This window comes from Doryrhamphus excisus, chromosome 2 (genome assembly GCF_030265055.1).
Source record: "Doryrhamphus excisus isolate RoL2022-K1 chromosome 2, RoL_Dexc_1.0, whole genome shotgun sequence".
Classification (NCBI taxonomy): Eukaryota; Metazoa; Chordata; class Actinopteri; order Syngnathiformes; family Syngnathidae; genus Doryrhamphus; species Doryrhamphus excisus.
Window position 1 is genome coordinate 21,045,977 of NC_080467.1, and position 24,184 is coordinate 21,070,160.

The 24,184-nt window shown below is 47.9% G+C and overlaps 4 non-coding genes across 4 annotated transcripts; all 4 read right to left on the reverse strand.

The window, feature by feature from the left end:
- Positions 1 to 665: 665 nt before the first annotated feature.
- trnag-gcc (transfer RNA glycine (anticodon GCC)) lies at positions 666 to 736 on the reverse strand. The gene has a single exon. It is a non-coding gene; the product is annotated as a tRNA-Gly (tRNA).
- A 1,362-nt stretch (positions 737 to 2,098) lies between these two features.
- trnas-cga (transfer RNA serine (anticodon CGA)) lies at positions 2,099 to 2,180 on the reverse strand. The gene has a single exon. It is a non-coding gene; the product is annotated as a tRNA-Ser (tRNA).
- A 977-nt stretch (positions 2,181 to 3,157) lies between these two features.
- trnan-guu (transfer RNA asparagine (anticodon GUU)) lies at positions 3,158 to 3,231 on the reverse strand. Its single transcript has one exon. It is a non-coding gene; the product is annotated as a tRNA-Asn (tRNA).
- Positions 3,232 to 4,532: 1,301 nt separating this feature from the next.
- trnat-agu (transfer RNA threonine (anticodon AGU)) lies at positions 4,533 to 4,606 on the reverse strand. Its single transcript has one exon. It is a non-coding gene; the product is annotated as a tRNA-Thr (tRNA).
- Positions 4,607 to 24,184: the final 19,578 nt, after the last annotated feature.

Here is a 24,184-nt window from a genome sequence, read left to right on the forward strand (position 1 = left end):
AGAATTCTACCACTGAACCACCAATGCCACATGGGGACACACTGTAAGAGAAAAAAAATTCAACTGTCAAGTGGATGAGCCTCTGCAAAGTGGCGCTGAATGACAACACATCACAATGTCATACTCTTTGGATTCAAGCACCTTGGCGTAATGGGATCCACAACAATCACGTCAGCTGTGGATGCAACGTCAATTCGTTCTTGAAGGGCAAGTGACAAAAAGAAGTACATGGTTCACAAATCAGCTGCCAACGTTTCACTGACCAAGCACCCAGGATCTCCTGTTTACTAGACAGGCACTTTGACCAGCTTAGCCACAGTGCCAGCAGTGCATCTGGCACCAACACAAAAACAGTTCGCCAATGGGGAAAAATTTTCATACAAAGGAGGGAGTCCTAAGTACAACACATGTGTGAATTGAGAGTCCCTGGGAGGGCTCGAACCACCAACCTCTCAGTTAACAGCCAAACGTGCTGACCAATTGCGCGACAGAGACTACAACAGCATGACTGCAGTCAGGTTTCACTAAGTGCTGTCCACCTTAACTCTCCGGTGGTCCGGTCTGTTATGTTTCAGGTGTCATTCTGAATGCTGCCCTTTCGCAGGAAAAGAGCCTTTGTACTTTTTCAACATGAGCTCTAAAGAAAGGTACAAGCTGAGATATACTGCATTGGCCGGGAATCGGACCCGGGCCTCCCACTTGGCAAGCGAGAATTCTACCACTGAACCACCAATGCCACATTGGGAAACACTGTCGGAGAACAAATTAAATTGTCGAGTGGATGTGCCGCTGCAAAGTGGCGCTGAATGACAAAACATCACAATCACAACACACGCACGGGATGCCAGGGGAGGCCGAGTACTAACAGAGCTGAGCGAGAGGGCATAAGAAAAAAAATTGTGACCTTGTGGTGGTTACCCGACAGCACCAAGGATATGGCGCACGTCTGATGCGTAATGCATGCCAGGTGATGTTCATCTAGCAAGCGGACATTCTTGTGGGGGACAAGCTCAACAGTAGGAATGTTGAGAGAACTGACCAGTCCGCTATCAATGAAGTTCTCGTCCTCCCCAGAGTCAATTAATGCTGTGGTAGGAGAAGCTTCCCCCGCTCAGGATATCTGAAGTCGGCCCACCAAAGCGGATGATGCAGCCGGTGTGGTTGGAGCGGGCAGTGCCAGCAGCTGGGGAATATCCCTGGTGGAGGAAGAGCGTTGGCGTGCTGGGCGAACTGGACAGCGGGAAATTGTGTGTAGGACTCCCACAGTACAGGCACAGCCACAGGCATGGACGGTGACTCCTCTCCGCTGACGAAAGGCGACTGGCTCCCAGTTGCATGGGGACGACACTCCCGACGTCATCAGACGGCGCTCCGATGCTGGAGCAGGGAGGGAGGAGTGGTGCCGGAAGAGCCCCAGGAGGTGGGATTTGGAGCCGACGTGTGGGTCGGAGAGGCTCCGCCCTCCGCTGTGCGCTGCGCTCCCGCAGCCGGTTGTCGAGTCGAATGGATAGCGACAGAGAGCGGCTGGAATGACAAGGCGCTGCGGAGCGCATATCGGGCGAGCCTCAGCCAACAAGTGCAAGATGAGCTGGCTGCTCGGGATGAGACCCAGACGCTGAGGCTCGCCCGATACGCGTTTCGTAGCGCCTTGTCATTCCAGCAGCTCTCTGCCGCTATCCCGGTTAGCTCAGTTGGTCAGCGTGTGGTGCTCATAACGCCAAGGTCATGGGTTCGACCCCCCGTACTGGCCACTCTTCTTTATGTGTTCCAGGAACAACAAAAGGGCGACAACCCACTGGCCCCCATATCCAGCATCACACCACCCACCCACCTGTGAAACACCCTCGACAAGGCCGCTGAAAGACCGGGGAGAGGTAAAGAAAACAGCATGTCAAAGCAGAGTGGCAACAAACCTCTCGGACTCCGAGACTGCAAGAAGCAGATCAATGGGGACAGTGGACCCCATTATCCTCTACCCAAAATTTAGACCTCCAGTGTAGAGAATGCGGACCGTGAAAGGACAACACCCCGGCCCTCATAACCGACAGTACTCCACCACAAGGTAAACAGCATGGCGGCAACAAATGCCCAGCCAAAGCGTCACAGACAGGATTCCAACCTGTGCGGGGAAACCCCATTGGATTTCGAGTCCAACGCCTTACCCTCTCGGCCACCGTGACTCCTTGGAAAAGACCAATGGGGGCAGGTGACCCCATTGTCCTAGAACCAAAATTTTGCTGATGTCAAGGATCAGCTGGCAACATGTGCATGGGAGGAAGACACATGGTTTGTGTGAGGGGCTACACAAGTCTTTCCACTTCTAGTTAAAAGCCAGGCACCTCACATTGTTTCCATAATGTACCAAGGGATTGTCCTGTTGCCCTTGTATTTTGTGGGCAAAAAGGAGGCGTTTGCAAGCGGACCTCAGACCCTATCACTGGTCACCTGAACAGGGACTTGAATCCCGGACACTCAGATCAAAAGTCTAATGTTCAGGTGACTGGCTCAAACTTTGTCTTGTCTGACCACTCTTTTGTCCAGAAGATATTTGGCTAATGTGGTCTGTTTTCTTAAACCTGCAAATGTCCAAATACACAAGGGTATTGTCTTTGTAGGGAGCATTGTAGTACATGTGACATGTATACTACATATGACATCAGAAATGATGGGTCTTTATTCAACAGAACAAGAACAACATTTCTTTTAAATAACAGCATAGGAGCTGCTGAAACACAAGAAGGCACTGCTGGGATTTGAACCCAGGATCTCCTGTTTACTAGACATGTCTGTCAAAAAATCACAACAGTATACAGTGTCTTCTCTTAAGGGCCTCTGCTTACCAGTTGATGGGGTTTGACTTGATTCCTTTTAACATAAAAGCATTCCGTTGTCTCTTAATCTATAATCCTGGCTGGCGCTTTTGCAAAAGCTAATATTTTCAAGCAGAGCTTCTGTGTTTCACCAGACCTGTGCAGAAACAAACTGAAATCTGTGACTTGATCAACCTAACTTCTGATCAAATGTGTTAGACCATGGAAGCTGGAATGTGCTTTTGAAAAGTCATTGACACGCAGTTTGCCAATTTGGAACCACACAAGTGCTGTGCAAGAGTGGAGCGCAAACATGAATGAACAGTGACACTGATGCATCCAGAGAACGTCCCTGGGTGGGCTCAAACCACCAGCCTCCCGGTTAACAGCCAAGCGCGCTGACCGATTGCGCCACAGAGACTCACACCCTGCCAACTTCTGTTCAGTTGAAGCCATACTAACGCATGCTATGCGTCCAGCATGCCCTTTGTTTTGGATGTGACTCGCACCTTCTGGTGTAACAATCGAGGCATTGCAAACCAGGACACCAGCTTTACTCTTTGATGAACGCAAAGTATTTTTGGGTACAATCCAGGGGTCTTGTGCTCTCACGGAAATGGCTCTGTCCTTTTTCAACATGAGTTGAGACGAAATGTATTAAAATAGACAGACTGCATTGGTCACTCAATCAGAATTTCTCCGTTTGCTAATTTCAGACTGCGTGACAAAGAATCAAGTCAAACTCCATCGACAGGATGGACAGGGGACAACAAAGCAGGGAAGATAAGGGATAGGGAGGAGAGGGGAAAGATGAGACCGCCTTTGTTAAGAGCCAGAGAAGAAGCTCTCATCTCTGCAAGGTCAAGTACAGTATGCCAGAAGATTTTACCTTGTGAGTTGTCCTCATTCAACAACGGCCTGGATAGCTCAGTTGGTAGAGCATCAGACTTTTAATCTGAGGGTCCAGACATCAAGTCCCTGTTCAGGCGGTGAAGGTAGGCCCCTTCCCTGAATAACTTGTTTAAGTAAACCTTTGCGATCTTCCAGGACTGTGGGTGAACGCCATTCTCAATAATTAAATTGAAGATACAGTGCGAGACAGGCACTTTGACCAGCTTAGCCACAGCGCCAGCTGTGCATCTGGCACCAACACAAAAACAGTTCGCCAATGGGGAAGAATGTTCATACAAGGGAGGGAGTCCAAAGAATTGACAGTCCCTGGGTGGGCTCAAACCACCAACCTCTCAGTTAACAGCCAAACTCGCTGACCAATTGCGTGACAGAGACTACAACAGCACACAAGGAATAACTTGTTTAAGTAAACCTTTTCGACCTAGCACCTTTGCGATCTTCCGGGATGGTAATGGTAATCATGCCCGCATGGCAGGCGAGTCTCTTTGCTTGTCTGACGTCTGTGTCGCATCCTGATTGGCTGGCAGCAAATGTCTGAGAATTCTACCACTGAACCACCAATGCCACGTGGGGACACACTGTAAGAGAAAAAAATTCAACTGTCAAGTGGATGAGCCTCTGCAAAGTGGCGCTGAATGACAAAACATCACAATGTCATACTCTTTGGATTCAAGCACCTTCTGGCGTAATGGGATCCACAACAATCATGTCAGCTGTGGATGCAACGTCAATTCGTTCTTGAAGGGCAAGTGACAAAAAGAAGTACATGGTTCAGAAATCAGCTGCCAAAGTTTCACTGACCAAGCACCCAGGCACTGCTGGGATTTGAACCCAGGATCACCTGTTTACTAGACAGGCACTTTGACCAGCTTAGCCACAGTGCCAGCTGTGCATCTGGCACCAACACAAAAACAGTTCGTCAATGGGGAAAAATGGTCATACAAGGGACGGAGTCCAAAGTCCAACACATGTGTGAATTGAGAGTCCCTGTCAGATTCAAACTCCTCCAGGTCTCTGGTGATGAAGAAGGGGAAAGTCACAGACCAGTTTCGCTTCTCAGTCAGAGGCACCCAGATTCCATCGGTGGGGGAGAAGCCAGTTAAGAGCCTGGGCAAGATCTATGACTGTACCTTGAAGGACACCGAAGCGCTCCAAGCAACATCAGAGGAGTTGGGAACCTGGCTGACCGCAGTGGATAAGTCAGGATTACCAAGTTTACCAAGTTTAAAGCCTGGATCTACCAACACGGCATCCTGCCACGCCTACTCTGGCCGCTGCTGGTCTACAATGTGCCACTGACCACCGTCAAGGGCTTCGAGAGGAAGGTCAGCTGTTTCCTGCAGAGGTGGTTGGGCTTACCGCGAAGCCTCAGCACCATCGCCTTATACGGGAGGAGCAACAAGCTGAAACTGCCCTTAACTTAACACTATAATCATTGTATTTACATTTTATTCTAACATTTCCCTCCTGTTTATCACACATTTTCTGTTTGCAGTCCCTCCTAGGCTCTCCTCTCGGTTTTCACCTAGCAGGTCATCTATGTCAGAAATTGTGCTTACACCTGAACGGAAGTGTTCTCGTCGTCTGAGTCAAAGTACTTGTCTTGGTCAGGAAACAAGTCAGGGGCATGTCCATGATGGCTATCTGAGTCGTCACTGTCATCGCTGCCACCTGCCACCAGTAGGGGGTACATTTCATTTACCTTGTTGTAATTGGTGCCATGGCTAAATCCACAGTCCATGTGATTGTAACCTTCAGGATAGGGATACAACAACATCCACATAAGGCACACAAAAGAAGGGCAACAGCGAGTGCAATAAGCACGGACATCACATAAGGAGACCATTGTCCCCCAGGTTTTCTCCAGTCACTGAACATCTCAGTGTCAACACCAGTGTTCCTTCATCTTGGTGTTTAGCGCCTTTAAACCACAAATCGCACGCAATGGGATAATACTTTCCAAACCTGATGCAACCTGATTTACTAGTTTGTATTCGTCTGGTACCCCTCGTGGTACGCTGATGGCATCGATGTCGGTGGGATTGTCTTGCATCATCCAGTCGGGGGCTGGAACTTCTCTCTTCCTTTGGAAGTAGTTTGGGATGTGGTGTTTATCTGCTTCAATGATAGCATTTAGTAACATGTCAACATTCATAGGGTAAATAGATACTGGAATCAGTAATGTCACTACTGCACATGTTCCGGTCATGTTATAAACGATGTCATCGAGGTATTCGTCCTCGCACCATTACCACACGTCTGCTCTAAAGTACTAAGTTGATGGGGGTGTGTTTCCTCCTTCTGTGTTGTAGGTATCTTGATTTTTTTTACATGTCTACAATATTTGAACTCAACGTGACCTACATTTTTTTGCGGTTCCTTTTAGCTGTACACTGGTGAAATTTGCTCGGGCTACTTTAGTAGAGAATGGTGGGGGCCTTTTTGTCTCATTGACTACTGGGAATATAGTGTTTATATCATATAAACATTCTCGACAAAAACATTCTAATATTCTGAACATGATGGTGACAGTGTGGACATTTTTGTCATTACTTCAGGGACTCAAGTAGCATTGATCAGTGCTGGTACAATCTGGAGAAGTGGGGTCATGGTCATACATGCAACACAACTAATATTTTTAACATAGTTTGCTGCACTTTTTGCTGCTTGTTCAATGTTTAAAACCCAGTTGTTAAAAGTTCCTGAAATGGTTCCATGGTGATGCCTTCCATTTTTACTATTGGATTCATTACAATAATCATATAGACATAAACATTTATTAATTATTATATTATTTATAGCTTAACCCGACTACAATAGTTATTGGTAAGCCGGGGGACATTTTGGTTACTGTTTCATTTTTGTGCCATTCTGCTACAGTGCCCTCAAAACCAGGATGCATTGTTGGGTTTTCTGGCCAAGGGTATGTGCTATAATCTTCACTGCTCAGCACGATGCCCCAGAGTCTAGGACTCTGAAGTCCCCTGCGTCACAGACGGGTCTTTACCTTCCTCGTCAGACTCCCGAACAATGACTAGTTTACAATGCGATTGATGTACCTCTTTTTGCAATTTCAATGTCGTCAATGTCGTTAACAATACTTGATAAGGTCCTTCCCACTTGGAAGAGTGTCAGTGTTTTCTTTTTACACTTATAAAACAATAAAGTCCATGTGTATTACTTGAAATAAATATTGTGGTTTTTGAAATTGGCCACACCGAGGTCGCAAGCTTCCCTGGGCATTGTGTTTTGCACACATTAAACACGCTCTACAAATTTTTTGGAATAAGAATTAAATTCATACATAGTAAAGTGGGTGTTAATAGTGTGGCACATCCCTCCTGTTGAGACATGTGCAAAACCATGGCTCAAAATAGCGTCCCACTTATGCAAATTTTTGGCAAGATTGTTTTATTATCTGTCGACATATTAACCTTTTTGTCCAGGGTTGCTTTATTCCTAAGACAGTGGTCAATTTCTTGCTTTGGACTCTGTTGTTGCATGTCTGCCAGAATCTCAAAGTCTACTTGTAATTTTTTAGTGTTAAGATGGTTCAGTTCCTTTAGTGCTGCTTGTTTTATCATTTTATCAGCGAACGCATTTCCTAAGGATATTGGATCAGTATTATTTGTAATATGTGTCATGCATTTACATACAGCAATTTGTTTTGGCAATTGCACTGCTTCTAGTAATGCTGTTAGTAATCCGTCATGAGTTACTGGTTTTCCCGTTGATGTTATCATACCTCTGTTTTGCCAATATTGTGCAAAGGTATGTACTGTTCAATATACATATTGGCTATCAGTATAAATTGTCACCTTTTGACCTTTCATTAATTTGCATGCTTCTGTAAGCGCTACTAATTCTGCTGCTTGCACAGAATAAGAGGATGGTAAATGTTCTGCTTTCAACACATATCTTGTGTAACAACTGCATAGCCTGTTATTGTTTGTCCAAAATTATTTTTCTTCAAGGAACCATCGACAAAATCTCCTCTTTTTGTTAGTGCCTGATCTAATATGTCTGGTCTACACTTTGCAGTTTGTGTTGTTAGTTCATAACAATCATGTGGTTGGCCTTCCTCAGGGAGTGGTAGAAGGGTAGCTGGGTTGAGCGTGGTGCATAGCTCAAGTGTTAAATGTGGTTGGGACAAAAGTGTTGCCATGCAAGACAGATGTCCAGCAGGAGACAAAAATGTCACGTTAGTCTGTAATAGCAGGGTGGAAACCGCATGAGGTACTTTCAGTACGAGTAGATGGAATAATACAATGGTTGCACTTGTTTCCACGGCTATAGATGCTGCTATTACAGCCCGCACACAAGGTTATGTAAAGACCTTTACAATCTACTGTTTGTATAAATGTTTTGCTGTAATCAGGTAGTGCTAGAATCGTACTTCCTACCAGTATATATATATATATATATATATATATATATATATATATTATTTTTTTTTTTTTTAACACAGAATGCTTTTTCTGCCTCATTCCACTATAAGGGTGCTGTCCTTTTTAAGTCTGTTTTATATGTTATGTTTGTTAATGGTGACACTATTTGTGCATAGTTTGGAATCCAACATCTACAATAATTAGTGAGTCCTAAAAAGGACATCATTTGTTTTTTCGTTTGTAGTTTAGCTGCATTTAAGATTGCTTGTTTTCTGTCTGTTAGAATGGTTCGCCCTTGTCCAGTCAACTGATGCCCTAAATACTTCACTGATTGCTTACAAAATTGTCTTTACTCACTTTAAGATTAAGATTAAGATTAAGATATGCCTTTATTCGTCCCTCAGTGGGGAAATTTGTATTGCACAGCAGCAAGAGTACAGAATCAGTTAAGCAGTACAAAATACACAATATAGAAAAATAAACAATATAAACGACTCAAGTATTAACAAAAATCAACAGTTTTTCCCAGAGTTATATACAATACAGTATGTAGATAATATGAGACGAGATGATATATATGACCAGTCTATACACTGAGATCTTGCTAGTGAGTTAATATGAGGCATTATAGAAGTACTTCACATAGAACTTAATATATTGCATTTAGAGCCTTAATATTGCACATGGAGGTTGATCAGATATTGCACAGTGAATGGGGTCTGGAGTAACTATACTGAATGTAAAAAGCAAAGTATTACACAGATGTACATAGCAGTGTAGAAGTCTATTGGGAGCAGTGCTGGTTGTACAGCCTGACAGCTGCAGGAAGAAAAGACCTGCGATATCGCTCCTTCACACACTTGGGGTGAAGCAGTCTATCGCTGAAGGAGCTTTCAAGTGCTGTCAAGGTGTCCTGCAGGGGGTGGGAGTTGTTCTCCAACATGGATGATAGCTTAGCCAACATCCTCCTCTCCCCCACCACCTCCACTGGGTCAAGGGGGCAACCCAGTGCAGAGCTGGCCTTCCTGACGATCTTATCCAGTCTCTTCCTATCCGCAGCCGAAATGCTGCTGCCCCAGCAGACCACTCCCTGGAAAATGGCTGAAGCCACAACAGAGTCATAGAACGTCTTGAGGAGTGCCCCTTGCACTCCAAAAGACCTCAGTCTCCTGAGCAGATAGAGTCTGCTCATGCCCTTCCTGTAAAGTGCTTCTGTGTGATGAGTCCAGTCCAGTCTATTGTTGAGATGAACACCCAGGTACTTGTAAGATGTCACCATCTCAATGTCCATTCCCTGAATGTTCACTGGTGTTGGAGGAGAGTGGATGCGCCTGCGGAAATCCACCACCAGCTCTCTGGTTTTCCCCGTGTTGATCTGGAGGCAGTTCCGCTGGCACCAGTCCACAAAGTCCTGTGTCAGTCCTCTGTACTCCAAGTCGTCCCCATCTGTGATGAGGCCAACAATTGCAGAGTCGTCAGAGAACTTCTGCAGGTGGCAGGTTGGTGTGTTGTAGGAGAAGTCTGCTGTGTAGAGGGTGAAAAGGAACGGAGCCAGGACCGTTCCCTGCGGAGCCCCCGTACTGCAGACAACTGTGTCGGACACACAGTCCCGTGTCCTCACATACTGTGGACGGTTGGTGAGGTAATCCAGTATCCACGATGTGAGGTGCAGGTCCACCCCTGTGTTCTCCAGCTTGTCCCTCAGAAGTGCTGGCTGGATGGTGTTGAACGCACTGGAAAAATCAAAGAACATGATTCTCACCGTGCTCCCAGGTTTCTCCAGGTGAGAGAGCGCTCTGTGCTGGAGGAAGATGACAGCGTCGTCCACCCCAGTGCCAGGTTGATAGGCGAACTGGAGCGGGTCCATCGAAGGACCCACCAGGGGGCGGAGATGGTCAAGGATCAGCCGCTCCAAGGTCTTCATCAGGTGTGATGTAAGTGCCACCGGCCTGTAGCTGCTGAGGTCCTTGGGGTGCGGCGTCTTGGGGACAGGAACCACGCAGGATGTCTTCCACAGCTGTGGCACCCTCCCCAGCTTCAGGCTCAGGTTGAAGATGTGCTCAACAATCCCGCACAGCTCGTCCGCGCAGGACTTCAGGAGCCTGGAGCTGATGCCGTCTGGTCCCGCCGCCTTCCTCGCCTTGGTTTTCCGGAGCTGGTTTCTCACCTGGGATGTTGTGAGGGTCAGGTTGGAGCAGGGGGGCTGTGTGCGGGGGGAGGTTAGTGAGGAGGTTGAGCTGATTAGGTGAGAAGTGGTGGGGGATGGCTGTGTGCAGGAGGGGGAGGTGGGGGTAGGGCTGTCCACTCGAGGTGTCGATGGGGGGAGTTTCGGCAGAAGTTTCGGCAGGAGGTGCTGGGCCGGGGGATGGGCAGATGGTTGATCAAACCTGTTGAAAAATAGATTCAGATCGTTAGCCTTTACCTGGTCCCCAGCAGCCTGGGAGTCGGGCCCCTTGTGGCCAGAGATGGTTTTCAGGCCTCTCCAGACTCCTCTGACGTTGTTCTGCTGCAGCTGTTCCTCCATCTTTTTCCTGTAGCAGTCCTTCCCCTCCCTGATTTTCCTCCTCAGCTCCTTCTGCACAGCCTTCAGCTCTTCCCTATTTCCTGACTTAAAGACCCTCTTCTTCTCCTTTAGGAGAGCCTTTATGTCCGGATTAATCCACGGTTTGTTGTTGGAGAAACACCGTACAGTCCTGGTGGGTACAGTGTTTTCCACACAGAAGTTTATGTAGTCTGTGATGCAGTCAGTGAGACTGTCTATATCGTCCCCATGAGGATGGCAGAGTTCCTCCCACACTGTTGTGTTGAAACAGTCCTTCAGAGCCTCGTCGGCTTCATCAGACCATCTCTTCACTGTGCGGGACACAGCTGGCAGCCTGCGTACCAGAGGTTTGTACACAGGCTGGAGATGTACCAGGTTGTGGTCTGATCTTCCCAGGGGAGGAAGTGCTGTTGAATTGTATGCCTCCTTGGTGTTGGCATAACACAAGTCCAGTGTTTTATTGTCTCTGGTGCAGCAGGTGACATACTGGGTGAAGGTGGGCAGGGTGGAGGATGGAGAAGCGTGGTTGAAATCACCTGAGAGAAGAAGGAGAGCCTGCGGATGTTGTGTCTGTAGCCGGCCCACGGCAGAGTGGATGACGTCACAGGCCGCGTCGGCGTTAGCAGAGGGGGGAATGTACGCCGCTATCGCGATAACGTGCGAGAATTCCCGCGGCAGATAGTACGGTCTCATGCTAACGGCTAACAGTTCAATGTCTTTGCAGCAGAGTTGCTCTTTAATAGTGATGTGCCCAGAGTTACACCATCTATCATTCACAAACACTGCCAGCCCGCCTCCTTTCCTCTTACCGCTCTCCTTTGTCCTGTCCGCCCGCAGTAGTGTGAATCCGTGTAGTGTAGCGATCGTGTCTGGGGTCCGTGTATCCAGCCACGTTTCCGTAAACAACATGACGCTACACTCCCGGAACTGCCTCTGATGCCGGGTCAGCGCCGCTAGTTCGTCCATCTTATTGGGGAGAGATCTTACGTTCCCCATGATGATGGACGGGAGAACTGGTCTGTATCTCCTCCTCTTGTCGCGGCATTGGGCTCCGGCACGGCTTCCCCGTCTTCTCCTCTTTACCTCCCGGGGAACCTCGAGGGGTTCCCCGGGGGGCAGCGCCGCTGTGTTGCGGAGCGCCAACAGCTGGTCCCTACTGTAAACAATAGAGTTTCGGCGTGCGGTCGAAAACATCGTCGAAAAATTATGAGAAATGCCAGCTCAACACTATCACTATGGTGGACAGTTGAACTGAGCATTTACGAAGCCGTTCCTTTAAGAATAACCTAGAAAAAGAATGAAAAAGACAGAATAAAGAAGAAAAGAACTCAACGAAGAGCGAGAGCTGCTGTAGCAGGCTGCCACCAGAGCGGCGCCAAACATGTTAGGCCTTTATGGCCTTCTATATATATATATATATATATATATATATATATATATATATATATATATATATATATATATATATATATATATATATATATATATATATATATATATATATATATATATATATATATATATTTTTTTTTTTTTTGCAAACGTAAATGCGAACCTGAACTTTCTTTCTCTATTGGAATGGAGAAGAATGCATTACTGATGTCTACTATGGTGAACCATGTGACATCTGTTGGTAAAGAATTTAACAATGTGTGTGGGTCAGGCACACAAGGTGCTCTTGCCACCACAGCTTGATTTACAACTTGTCCTGTATCATTCTCCATCCCACAGAGAGTGACACTTTTTCTCACTGGGAAAATAGGGATGTTACATGGTGGGTTATCACATTCTACTAAGACTTTAGCTTTTAACAAATCTTCTTTTGCTGGTTTTATTCCTTCATATGCATTTAGTTTTATTAGGTGTACTTGTAATTATACTACTGGTTCATCATTTGGTTCTGGTTGTATTTGTTAAGACAAGCCTAGTCATGCTGAATATAGCTTTTGGTTCCTTTTTGACTTGTGGTTTTCCACTTTTATTTCCCATCTTGGGAATAATTTAGTCCCTGTTGTGATGATCTTCCTAGGGAAAACTAACAACAGGGTTGTTTGTCAGTGAGAGAGTAATGAACTTTTCTTTGAGGTAATTTTCAAGCTTCTACCCCGGTGAGGGTGGAGAATTCTTGCCTCTGCTTCCTCAAAGACTTACTCTTTTTCTCACCCTTTAATATGAAGACCTGTCTAGTGACAAAATCTCCCATTCACACACTCATTTGTACTTTGAAAACGTTTTCACATTCAAACCCCGAAAAGGCCTTTAACCGCGGAGGCTCTCCTTTCCTAGCCTAGCATGACCGTCAACTCCGTCTTTGTACAAAGAACTGCTAACTCGGTCTTTTTTTTTTTTTTTTTTTCGTTTTTTTTTTGTCCCGTCCAGCCATTGGGGCAGATAGTATTGTTGATCTAAATGCCCTTACATGCTAAACAGATTTGCTCTGTGTCAGGAAAGGTGTTGGCTACAACTTCCCTGTACCATGAAATTTTATTTGCCGTTATTTGATGTTTTTGTTATGCCATTTGGAGCGACCGGACCGGAGCAAGAAGAAGAACAGAAAAGAAGAAGAGAAAGGGGGGGCAGTAGAGGGAGAGACAAAAACAGCAGCAACAAGAATTCCCATAACAACAACAGTGACAAACAGAACAGTTAAATGTCAATGATGGCTAAGGGTCACAATAGAGATGATATCAGTGAAATGAAACAGTCCAACTTACCAGTAGCAATAGTAACAATGAAGACATGAACCATGATAGTGAACACAATTACAGCCATACAGTTGCAGTAATTAAAATCTCACTGCTTGACATCATTTTTACTGTAATAATAGCATACCAATAGCATATAGACATCAGGGATAAGATGGTAGATTGTGTAGAGAAGCACCCATGTGCTGTGAGTGTCCATATGGAGGTGTGTACTTCTGTGTATATATTCATATGTGTGTGCGTAAGCGTGCTTGTGTATGTGAATGCGAGTGTGTGAATGTGTAATTGTCACTGAGAATGACAAAAGGAGAGAGACTGCCTTCTACCACCCAGCAAACCCCGCCCCGCACAGCCAGGTCAAGCCCCCACCGCCAGAGATCCTCCGGCCCCGTGGGTGTGGGCAAAGCCAGGGCCGACTCCCCAAGCAACTCCCCGAAGAGACCAGCAATAGGCCATGGAGGAGCAATCCCAACCGGCAAGAGGGCGCCAGCAGGCCGGAGGAGAGCCGCACCCCCGAGACCAGCGGGAGACCATACCCCACTAGGGCAGAAGGGCATCAAAGGCCACACACCTGTGGGCACAGGGGCGCCCCCGCCAACCGGAAGGGAGCCCGTCCACGGCCGGAGGCGCCGCCCCCCCCCCCCCCCGCCCCCCACACACCCCCAGGAAGCAGAACCCGGCCCGCCCCAGGTAACCCCAGGCCTGACTACCAACACAGGACCGCCCCGGCCAGGACAGAAGAGGCCCGGGCACACTGCCCCATGGAGGACCGGGCGATAGAGATGGAACGCCTTTGCGCCAGACCCCCGCAAGGCCCCCCGTATATCTATATAGCCATATTCACACACGCACACCCACACATATATATATATAATTATAATAAAACTAATCATTATTTATCTAAGTATTTAAAACAATAAATACATAAAATAATCTCAGACACACGCAAGCACACACTGTGGACGTCCCCGGGTTGGGCGTCCGGGGCATCACAGGGCGGGGGACCCAGGGGTCCCAGACCCACAACCAGGCCCCAAGCCCAGGGAGGTACGGACCGCCAAGGGATAGCACCCCCAGACTCCCCTCGACCACGGCATCGGGGCTACGGCAGTGTGGCAGACAAAGGAGCGGGCGAGGGGAGGAGGCCCGCACATGAGCAAGCGGAGGGGGCGTGCAGGCGAGTGGTAAGGCGAGTGGTAAGGCGCTCCACCGTGCCGGCCGACACCCGCCGGGCAGCTCACCCCCGTGAGGGAGAGCCATAGCTCCAAGTCATGGGGAGGCCAAGCACCAGAGCCGAGGAGTTAAGACCAGCGCAAGGCCACAGACGGACCCCACCATCCACTGGGAGGGCCGACCTCCCCCCCGCCCCCAGAACCAGCAGCGCTCCACCCACGTACCGGAGAACCATCCCTGACGAGCCCTAAGGCAAGACTGGGGATGGGCAAAGACAGGGACAGCGATGCAGCAGAGCATAGGACCAGTGGCAGCAGACACCCAAACGCCCAGAAGAGCACCGTCCCCCCAGCAGGCCCCACTCCAAGGAGCATGTCCCCCATCCCCACACGCCACCCAGGCCCCCGTCCCCATGAGCAGGATCAGGCCACCACAGCACAGCAACCCCAAGCCACCACCGTAGACTTCAGGCCACCAGCAGCGCGGACCCCACTGCCTGGAGGCCGGTGAACGCCCCCCCAAGGGCACGTTGGTGCCCGCGACCCAGGACAGACCCAGGGAGGTAGCGCCAACCATGACCCTAGGGGCAAGCCCCGGCGTCAGCTGGTTTGAAATTGACTTTTAATTACTGAAGTGTGTGTGAGGGTTGCCTTGCTTTTATGCTTTTAAGGATGTTCTTTTTCGTTGGCAGGTGCTGAGGGCCCAGAGCGGCAGCCTGTTGGTCCCCTTTTTTCCCACTTTTGGTTTACTGAGTCACGGATGCAGTGTGGTTTGGATCCCTCCCATTATGTTACCGCTGTCGTGGTAAGCCCCAGCCCAGGCCTCTTTTCTTTTTGACTCCTCCCATCACCACTTTATTTGTATTATTCATGGTTTGTCACTCATTTTAAGATAATTGTTTAATAAAATAACTATTTCTATCATTGTAAATCACGATCTTGTTCTGTGGGATTTGGGGGATTAATGTAGAGTTTGTGATTGATCAAACCTGTTACATCCTGGGGTGAAAGTCCCCAGGTGGCGTTGTCAGCAAACTACCTACCCCGCTCGCTTTGCCACACACGCAATGACACCACAGCTCCTCCATGCAGGCCAGTGATGCACCCAATCAGTCATCTGGGAAATATGGATTGTGTGTCCAAACTGGGGACAGATGCTTGTGTATACACCTTCAGAGATCAAGCACATGTCCTTGTTCCCATGTTTTTGTAAAAGTAGGAATTGAACGGCTATGTTTCCACCCAGTTTCGAACCGGGGATCTTTTACATGTGAATGGGGATCAATGGGGAATGGGCTGTGAAGAGGACTGGCGAGGTCACAAAGCAGTTGCCAAACAATGAATCACGACGATGTGTCCAAAGTGGGGGCAGAATGACAATTGTCCAAATTGACTTCTCCTTTGTAGGGAAAATTGTAGTTCATATAACATGTTCCAGAAATAATGGGCTTTTTTTTCAACAAAACAAGAAATCACATATGGAAATGAGCCTTGAAAGGTTTAAAAGCCAGCTGTGAAGAAAGCACCTGAGCCAACCTCAGGCTCACCTTAATGTCTCAGTGAACTCAAGGTTGGCTGGATGGGTGGGATTTTGAAGTTAAGGTCCCTTTTCCAAACTATTTGCCAAGTCACAATGCAAATCAGGATTATGCTGAAAACCGTGCTTGAACCAGGGACCTTTAGATCTTCAGTATAACGCCCTCCCACCTGAGATATTTCAGCTGCTAAAGTGGCTCTCAGTCTGGGCTAAAAGTAGGGCAGTGTGACATTGGGTCTGTGCCACATAAGTTGCTGTGTCCCTGGTCCAGTATGTTGTCATCTTGGGTTGGAATGTCCCCATGCTGGTAACAGGTGGGGAATACAGTCCGTTGATGAGAATAAGCGGTGCAGAAAATGGATGGATTTCATTGGTTGAAGTCTCCAGCTACCATAAAATTGTTCATGGTCCACGAGCCTCTGTTTTGAATTCCCCTTTGGCCAATTGACACCACATCAAAGATGGCGGCGCGCACAGATGCAGCAGCTCACGGCTCTCCCTTTCAGTGCTTTTTTGCTTATTTTATGTGTGTTTGTCTATGGACTCTATCCACGTATACATCGGCATTACACCACTACACCCGACAGGACCTTGTGGACATCGACTACCGACACAAACTGGCAGTTTGCAGAGACTTTCATCGTCGACACAACATCCCAGACGAGCTAGCGAGACCACCGGGCGCTCCGTGGATTGTTGTCGGGTCTGGAAAGAGGCGCAGGCGGCGTCGGGAGCGCAAGCAGAAGCGGGGTCGCAGGTCCGGCCTACTGCTACGGCTACGAAACAACCTACATAAGCCACCCCTGCCCAGCCTGTACCTCACCAACGCCAGATCCATTACCCACAAAAAGGACGACCTGGAGTTACAGCTTGAGGGAAACCGCTACATTCGTGACTGTTGTGTTCTAATCATCACGGAGACCTGGCTCAAACCGACGATCCCCGATGCTAGCGTGCAGCTGGCCGGCCGCTCTCTACACGCTCTCTTTACGTGCATGAGGATTGGTGCAACAACAGCAAGATCATAGAGACTCACTGCTCCCCTGACATTGAGTACATGGCTGTATTTTCTCCCGAGGGAGCTAACTGTTGTGATCGTCACCGCTGTTTACATCCCACCGGATGCTAACGCTAGCACAGCACTCTCTCTCCTGTTGAACGTCATCAATGAACATCAGCGGGCCCACCCTGATGGTGTTCATATTATAGCCGGGGACTTTAATAAGGCCAATTTAAAGACTGTACTCCCGAAGTTTCATCAGCATGTCAAGTGTCCAACGCGAGGACCAAAAACTCTTGATCATGTTTGCTCAAACATAAAGCACGGCTACAGAGCAACACCACTCCCCCACCTCGGACAGTCAGACCATCTCTCCCTGCTGCTCACTCCTGCATACACCCCCCTCAGACGCAGATCCAGACCCACCAAAAAGATCATCACCACATTGCCGGAAAATGCACTCAGTGAACTTCAGGACTGCCTCCAACACACAGACTGGGACCTATTTCAACATCAGGACCTGGAAACATACACAGTGACAGTACTAGACTATATCAAGTTTTGTATGGGAACTGTGTCTGTGGACAAAGTCATCCGGATTTTTCCAAACCAGAAACCCTGGATGACCAGCCAGGTCCGCTCCCTCCCCAAGGCCCGCGACTCTGCCTTCAGGTCAGGCGACAGCTCTGTACAGTACGGCTCGAGCTGACCTGAGAAGAGGAATAAAAACAGCCAAAGCGGACTACAACAGGAGGATAGAGTCCCACCTCTCCAGCAATAGACCACGAGAGGTGTGGCAGGGACTGCAGAGCATCACTAACTTCAGAGGATGTGATGTGATGTCAGGAGACCTGAGCGTGTCTCTGGCAGAGGAACTCAACAGTTTCTTTGCCCGCTTTGAAACACCACAGCCACACTCATCTTCTCCAGCCCTGCCCCCAGCCCCTCCCGGCCCCACGACGACCCCTCCCCCATTAACTGTAGGAGAGCATGACGTGAGGCGTGTGCTCCAAGCAGTGGACCCCAGGAAGGCCCCGGGCCCTGACAGCGTACCTGGAAAGGTTCTCCGAGCATGTGCACACCAGCTGTCCGGAGTCTTCTGCAGGATTTTCAACCTCTCCCTGGCCCAAGCAGTCATCCCCACCTGCCTGAAATCCGCCTCAATCATCCCCATCCCGAAAAAGTCACCCGCATCCAGCCTCAGTGACTATCGCCCTGTTGCCCTCACATCCATAATCATGAAGTGCTTTGAGAGACTGGTCCTCCAGCACATAAAAGGCTGTCTCCTCCCCCCCACTCGACCCCCACCAGTTTGCACACCGGGCGAACAGATCCACAGAGGACGCCATAGCCCTGCACGCGGTGCTGAACCACCTGGAACAACAGCACAGCTATGCCAGGATGCTCTTTGTGGATTACAGCTCGGCCTTCAACACCATCATCCCGGACATCCTAACTACAAAACTGGACACCCTAGGCCTCCCTCCCCTCACATGCTGATGGATCAAGGACTTCCTAACAAACAGACCCCAGACTGAGACTCGGCCCCCACCTTTCCTTCACCCGCAGTCTGAGCACCGGATCACCACAGGGCTGCGTGCTGAACCCCCTCCTGTACTGCCTCTACACACACGACTGCAGTCCGGCCCATGAGAGCAACATCATCGTCAAGTTTGCTGACGACACCACAGTGGTCGGACTGATCTCACAGGAAGACGAGGCAGCTTACAGGGAGGAGGTCCAGAGGCTGACGACCTGGTGCTCCGACAACAACCTAGCCCTGAACACGCACAAAACAAATGGAGATCATCGTGGACTTCAGAAGGAACAGAAGTGACCCGCCCCCCCCCTCTACATCAATGGCGAGTGTGTGGAAAGGGTCCACACATTCAGGTTTCTGGGAGTCCAGATCTCCGGCGACCTCTCCTGGACAGACAACATCACAGCTGTCATAAAGAAGGCCCAGCAGTGTCTACACTTCCTGAGAGTCCTCAGGAGGAACAACCCGAACAGGGAGCTGCTACTGGCCTTCTACCACTCGTCCATCCAGAGCCTGCTGACCTACTGCGTTTCCACCTGGTACGGAAGCTGACTGAGTCGGACAGAGGGAGGCTTCAGAGGACAGTCGCGGCAGCGCAGCGCATCATCGGCTGCCCTCTCCCCTCCCTGACGGACATCTACTCCACCCGGTGCCTCAGCAGAGCTCGCAACATCATCAAGGACAATTTACATCCCGGTGCTCAGCTGTTTGACCTGCTGCCCTCCGGCAGACGCTACAGGTGCATCAAGGCAAAAACAAGCAGACTGAGAAACAGCTTCTTCCCAAGAGCCATCACCACCCTGAACTCAGACATACAACGTACAAATGTGCAATATTTTCCATCACTGCCTCTGTTACTATCTCAATCATATTTATTTATTTAACAACCATTACAATACACTCATATATGACTTTACTCATCTGTATACACCAGACATTATTTGCACTATGACCCATTGATCATTGCACTAAAATTAATATATCTGCTCCTGCATATACTCCTGTGCAATACTATGTGTATATTTTGGATATCTTGTATATATCTTGTTAAATTGTTTTTTTTTTCTCTACTTTATATACTTTTTTGTTTCTTTAAACTTGACTACCTCACTGGAAGGAGAAGCTCTCCAATTTCGTTGTACATCTTGTATAATGACAATAAAGGACATTCCATTCTTATGGAACTTTATGCTGAGCCATGCGAGGTACGCCATATGGCTGAGACGGAACCTCACAAAGTTTGAAAAAAAGAAGATACCCGTATGGACATACTTTGAGGCTAATGTAAAGAAGGCCATGTCGATATGCCGGGCCGCCGACCAAGAAAGCTTCGAGAACTCTTTTACAGAAGGGAGCAGCCTAATCTCAGTAGCAGACAATGGCAAAATAATGTTCAACTTATAGGCTAAAGAGAGGACAGGGAAAAAAACATTATAATAGTGATAATAATAATGACAACAATTAAAAATATACATATATATACATATATATACATATATATACATATATATATATATATATATATATATATATATATATATATATATATATATATATATATATATATATATATATATATATATATGATTTTTTAAAAATAATAATTTAAAAAAAACGCAGATCTGTGATGTACTGTTGTAAGTTCTATAATAAAAAATAAAAAAAACGTCCGATCTCAGAAGCTAAGCAGGGGCTGGCCTGGTTAGTACTTGGATGGGAGACCGCCTGGGAATACCAGGTGCTGTAAGCTTTTTATGGTTTCTGCTCTTGCCTGACAGCAGAGGGCGCTGTTTGACACTTTTTGCTGGAGTCTAGTTTGGCCTGTGTCGCCTTCAAATAGGATCTTTTCAGTTGACCTGGTAGCTTATGGCCATACTACCCTGAAAACGCCCGATCTCGTCAGATCTCGGAAGCTAAGCAGGGGCGTGGTTAGTACTTGTATGGGAGACCACCTGGGAATACCCTAACCCTATCTTGAAGGTTAGAATCACATGGACTGTGGATGTAGCCATGGCACCAATGACAACAAGGTAAATGAAATGTACCCCCTACTGGTGGCAGGTGGCAGCGATGACAGTGATGATGACTCGGACAACCATTATGGATATGTCTGACTTGTTTCTGACTTGTACTTTGACTCAGATGACGAGAACACTTCCATTTAGATGTAAGCACATTTTTTGACAAAGATGACCTGCGAGGTAAAAACCGAGAGGACAGCCTAGGAGCGACTGCAAACAGATAAAAGCGTGATAAACAGGAGGGAAATGTTAGAATAAAATGTAGATACAGGTATTATTTTGTTAGTTATCACCCTTATATCAATTTGCTAAGACAATAGAAAGTGACAAGGAATGTTCCCGTGACCCTAATCAGATGCTCTGCAGATGCTCATGTTAATCCTGCAAGAATGTGTCAAGATAAGAACTGATTTCATTTCATTTTCTACCGCTTTTTCCTCACGAGGGTCGCTGGGGTGCTGGAGCCTATCCCAGCTGTCTTCGGGCATGAGGCGGGGTACACCCTGGACTGGTCGCCAGCCAATCCCAGGGCACATATAGACAAACAACCATTCACACTCACATTCATACCTATGGACAATTTGGAGTGGCCAATTAACCTAGCATGTCTTTGGAATGTGGGAGGAAACCGGAGTACCCGGAGAAAATCCACGCATGCACGGGGAGAACATGCAAACTCCACACAGAGATGGCCGAGGGTGGGAATTGAAACCTGGTCTCCTAGCTGTGAGGTCTGCGCGCTAACCACTCGACCGCCGTGCCGCCGATAAGAACTCATAAAACATTAAAAGTAATTGCTCTCACATACACACACTCACATAGACAAACAAATACAGCTCGTGCAACTGCCTTCTCCACAACCCCCCCCCCCCCCCACCTTAGAGTTGCACGACCATGTAGTAGGGACCCCCGAAAGAGAATAAAAAGAGGGGAGTGTGAACTGCATATTCAGAGTGGAGCGGCATGTCACTGGGTATGTGGTTTCACTCGCCTCGCTGCGAGCAACTTTGAATATTGTTGTCTGTCTCTTCTGTATTTCTGTATTTAAGTGTTTTTTAAAAGTGTCACAGGAGTTTGAACCTGACATTGACCTGGCAGCTTACGGCCATACTACCCCGAAACCCCCCAATCTCAGAAACTAAACAGGGGCGGACCTGGTTAGTACTTGGATGGGAGACCGCCTGGGAATACCAGGTGCTGTAAGCTTTTTATGGTTTCTGCTCTTGCCTGACAGCAGAGGGTGCTGTTTGACACTTTTTTGTGGAGTCTAGCCTGCATCGCCTTCAAATAGGATCTTTTCAGTTGACCTGGCACCTTACGGCCATACTACCCTGAAAAAAACCGGTGAGAGCAGTTGCAGAGTAGATCAGAGAGAGATATTTTTTTAGATATATTCAGTTTTTTCTTTTCTATTGAAAGTGTTTTTTTTTCTTAAAAAATCTCTTTTGTGAATGTTCAGGGAGTGGGTCCGCTCCCCCCTCCCTGTCCTCCCCCACCCCCCAAATTTGTGGCTGGTGGGGGGAGGGGCACTTTTTTTTTTTTAAACAAGGAGCACAAGTCAAGCTGGTAGCCAGGGAGCCATCAGACAAGGCTGCTGCCTATCCTAGGCAATTAGCTGTGGCAGTGGAAGTTGTGGGTGAGGGGGCCATTGCACCACTGGACAAGGGAATTGTTCTAAACTGTGGAACCATGACAGGATGCAGATTTAAAGGAATAAATAGATACGAAGTCACAATGAAGGATATGGAGGGTAAAAAGAAGCTCTTGGATGGTCTAAGAATCCAGAATTGCAGGTTAATTGCCTCTGAACCATGCAGAGATGAACTGACTGTTTCTTTTTTAAGTCACCCGGTATATACTGTTGGAATTTGACCACCTGTTCTTAGGTCAGTGATTCCTGTGGGTGTCGTGTTGGAGGCAAGAGATGACAACAAACTTGTCAGTTATATGGTTTACTCCGGGCTCATAAGTCTTTCCCTAACACCTGCAGAGACGTAGGCTTTACTTACAGGACAGAACAAATGAGTACAGCTAACTGTCCCTGCCCGGCTTTTATTATGCTAAGAAATGTTGGTAGATCTCTGGCGCATCACAGGTGGCCCCCTCCTCTCCTCGGCCGACATCTTCTCACCAAAGGGAAATGTCCACCTCCAAGCAGGGTGGGCGGGGTGGAGCGGTGGAGCCAGCCGTTATCGACAGGCCGTGGCTGCCGACGTCATGCTCCCCCGTTATCTGTTGTTAGTCAAAATTGTGGATGTGTAGGAGAGCTCCGGAACTGTATGTGCCTGAAAGCGATTATGTGTCCTGTGATTTGCCCAAGGTTGCTTGGTTCTACTTGATTAAATGTAGTGCATAGTTATATGAGTGAGACACAAGAAATGGGAGACAAACATACATGAGACACAAAAAATAGGAGACAAACACACATGAAATCCTTCAATACTGAAGACAGTGAAATAATTAAGAAACTGGAGGACTGGGGAGTGACAGTTGTGTCACCAATAAAGAGGAGAAAGTGGCCAGGAACTGACATTTTGGATGGCACACGCTTCTGCCGCGTCAAATTCAATGAAAGGGTCCGCTCACTCCCCTTCGCAACCGAATTCTCAACACTTGAAGGGGAAGAATATTTCAAGGTGATGCACGATAGGCAGGTCAAGGTGTGCAGGCTCTGTATTCAACCTGGGCACAGCCTAAGAGAGTGCCCGGAATTCAAGTGCTTCAGCTGCTGTGCACAGGGCCACTACGCCAGGGAGTGCCGTCAATCAAGCGACCCAGCGGGAGATGAGGAGATGCCGGAAGCCAGAATCCAAGCAGAGGCGGTCAGCATGGAGGAGGAAGAGGGGCAAAGGCCTCAGAACGTCAAGATCACTGCAGCAGCAAGGATGGAAGACGAGGAACAGAGTCCGTGAGGGTTCGTGAGGACGGCGCAAATGAGACAGCAGAGCTGAAGCGCAAAAGGAGCGACGGGAATGAAGAGAGTGTGGAAGAGCTAACAGCAGGACGAGAAGACGAGACAACAGGAGAGGACACGGTCAACGAAAGTAAGAATGACATTGCTGACAAGAGGCATAATCATGGGGAGGATATATGGAGGAGAGTGATTGATGGGTTCAAGGTGATTGAGGGAATCTGGGGAGAGGAAAGGGAGCTGGAAGTGTGTGGGGCAACAACGAGTAAAACTAGAGAGAGTCTAAAACAGAGGTAGGGAACCTATGGCTCGGGAGCCAGGTAGGGCTCTTTTGATGACTGTATCTGGCTCTCAAGCATTTCTTACCACAATCAAAATGTATTTTTGCTAGCATTTTAAAGTAAACCATGACAGAAATGACTGTTTAAAATAATATTCAAATTCAACAACTTTCTTATGCATTTTAATCCGTCCATCTATTTTCTACTGCAATACGGCCGACCATATCATGTACAGAGTATGGTGCAAAACCATGCAGCAGCAGAAGTTGTATTAATGGCAGCAAGTATTTGATTTATTATTAGACACTGCGCTGCTCACGAAAGTGTGCTGGCCACACCCCATTAGCGTGGGGTAGTGTGCCTGG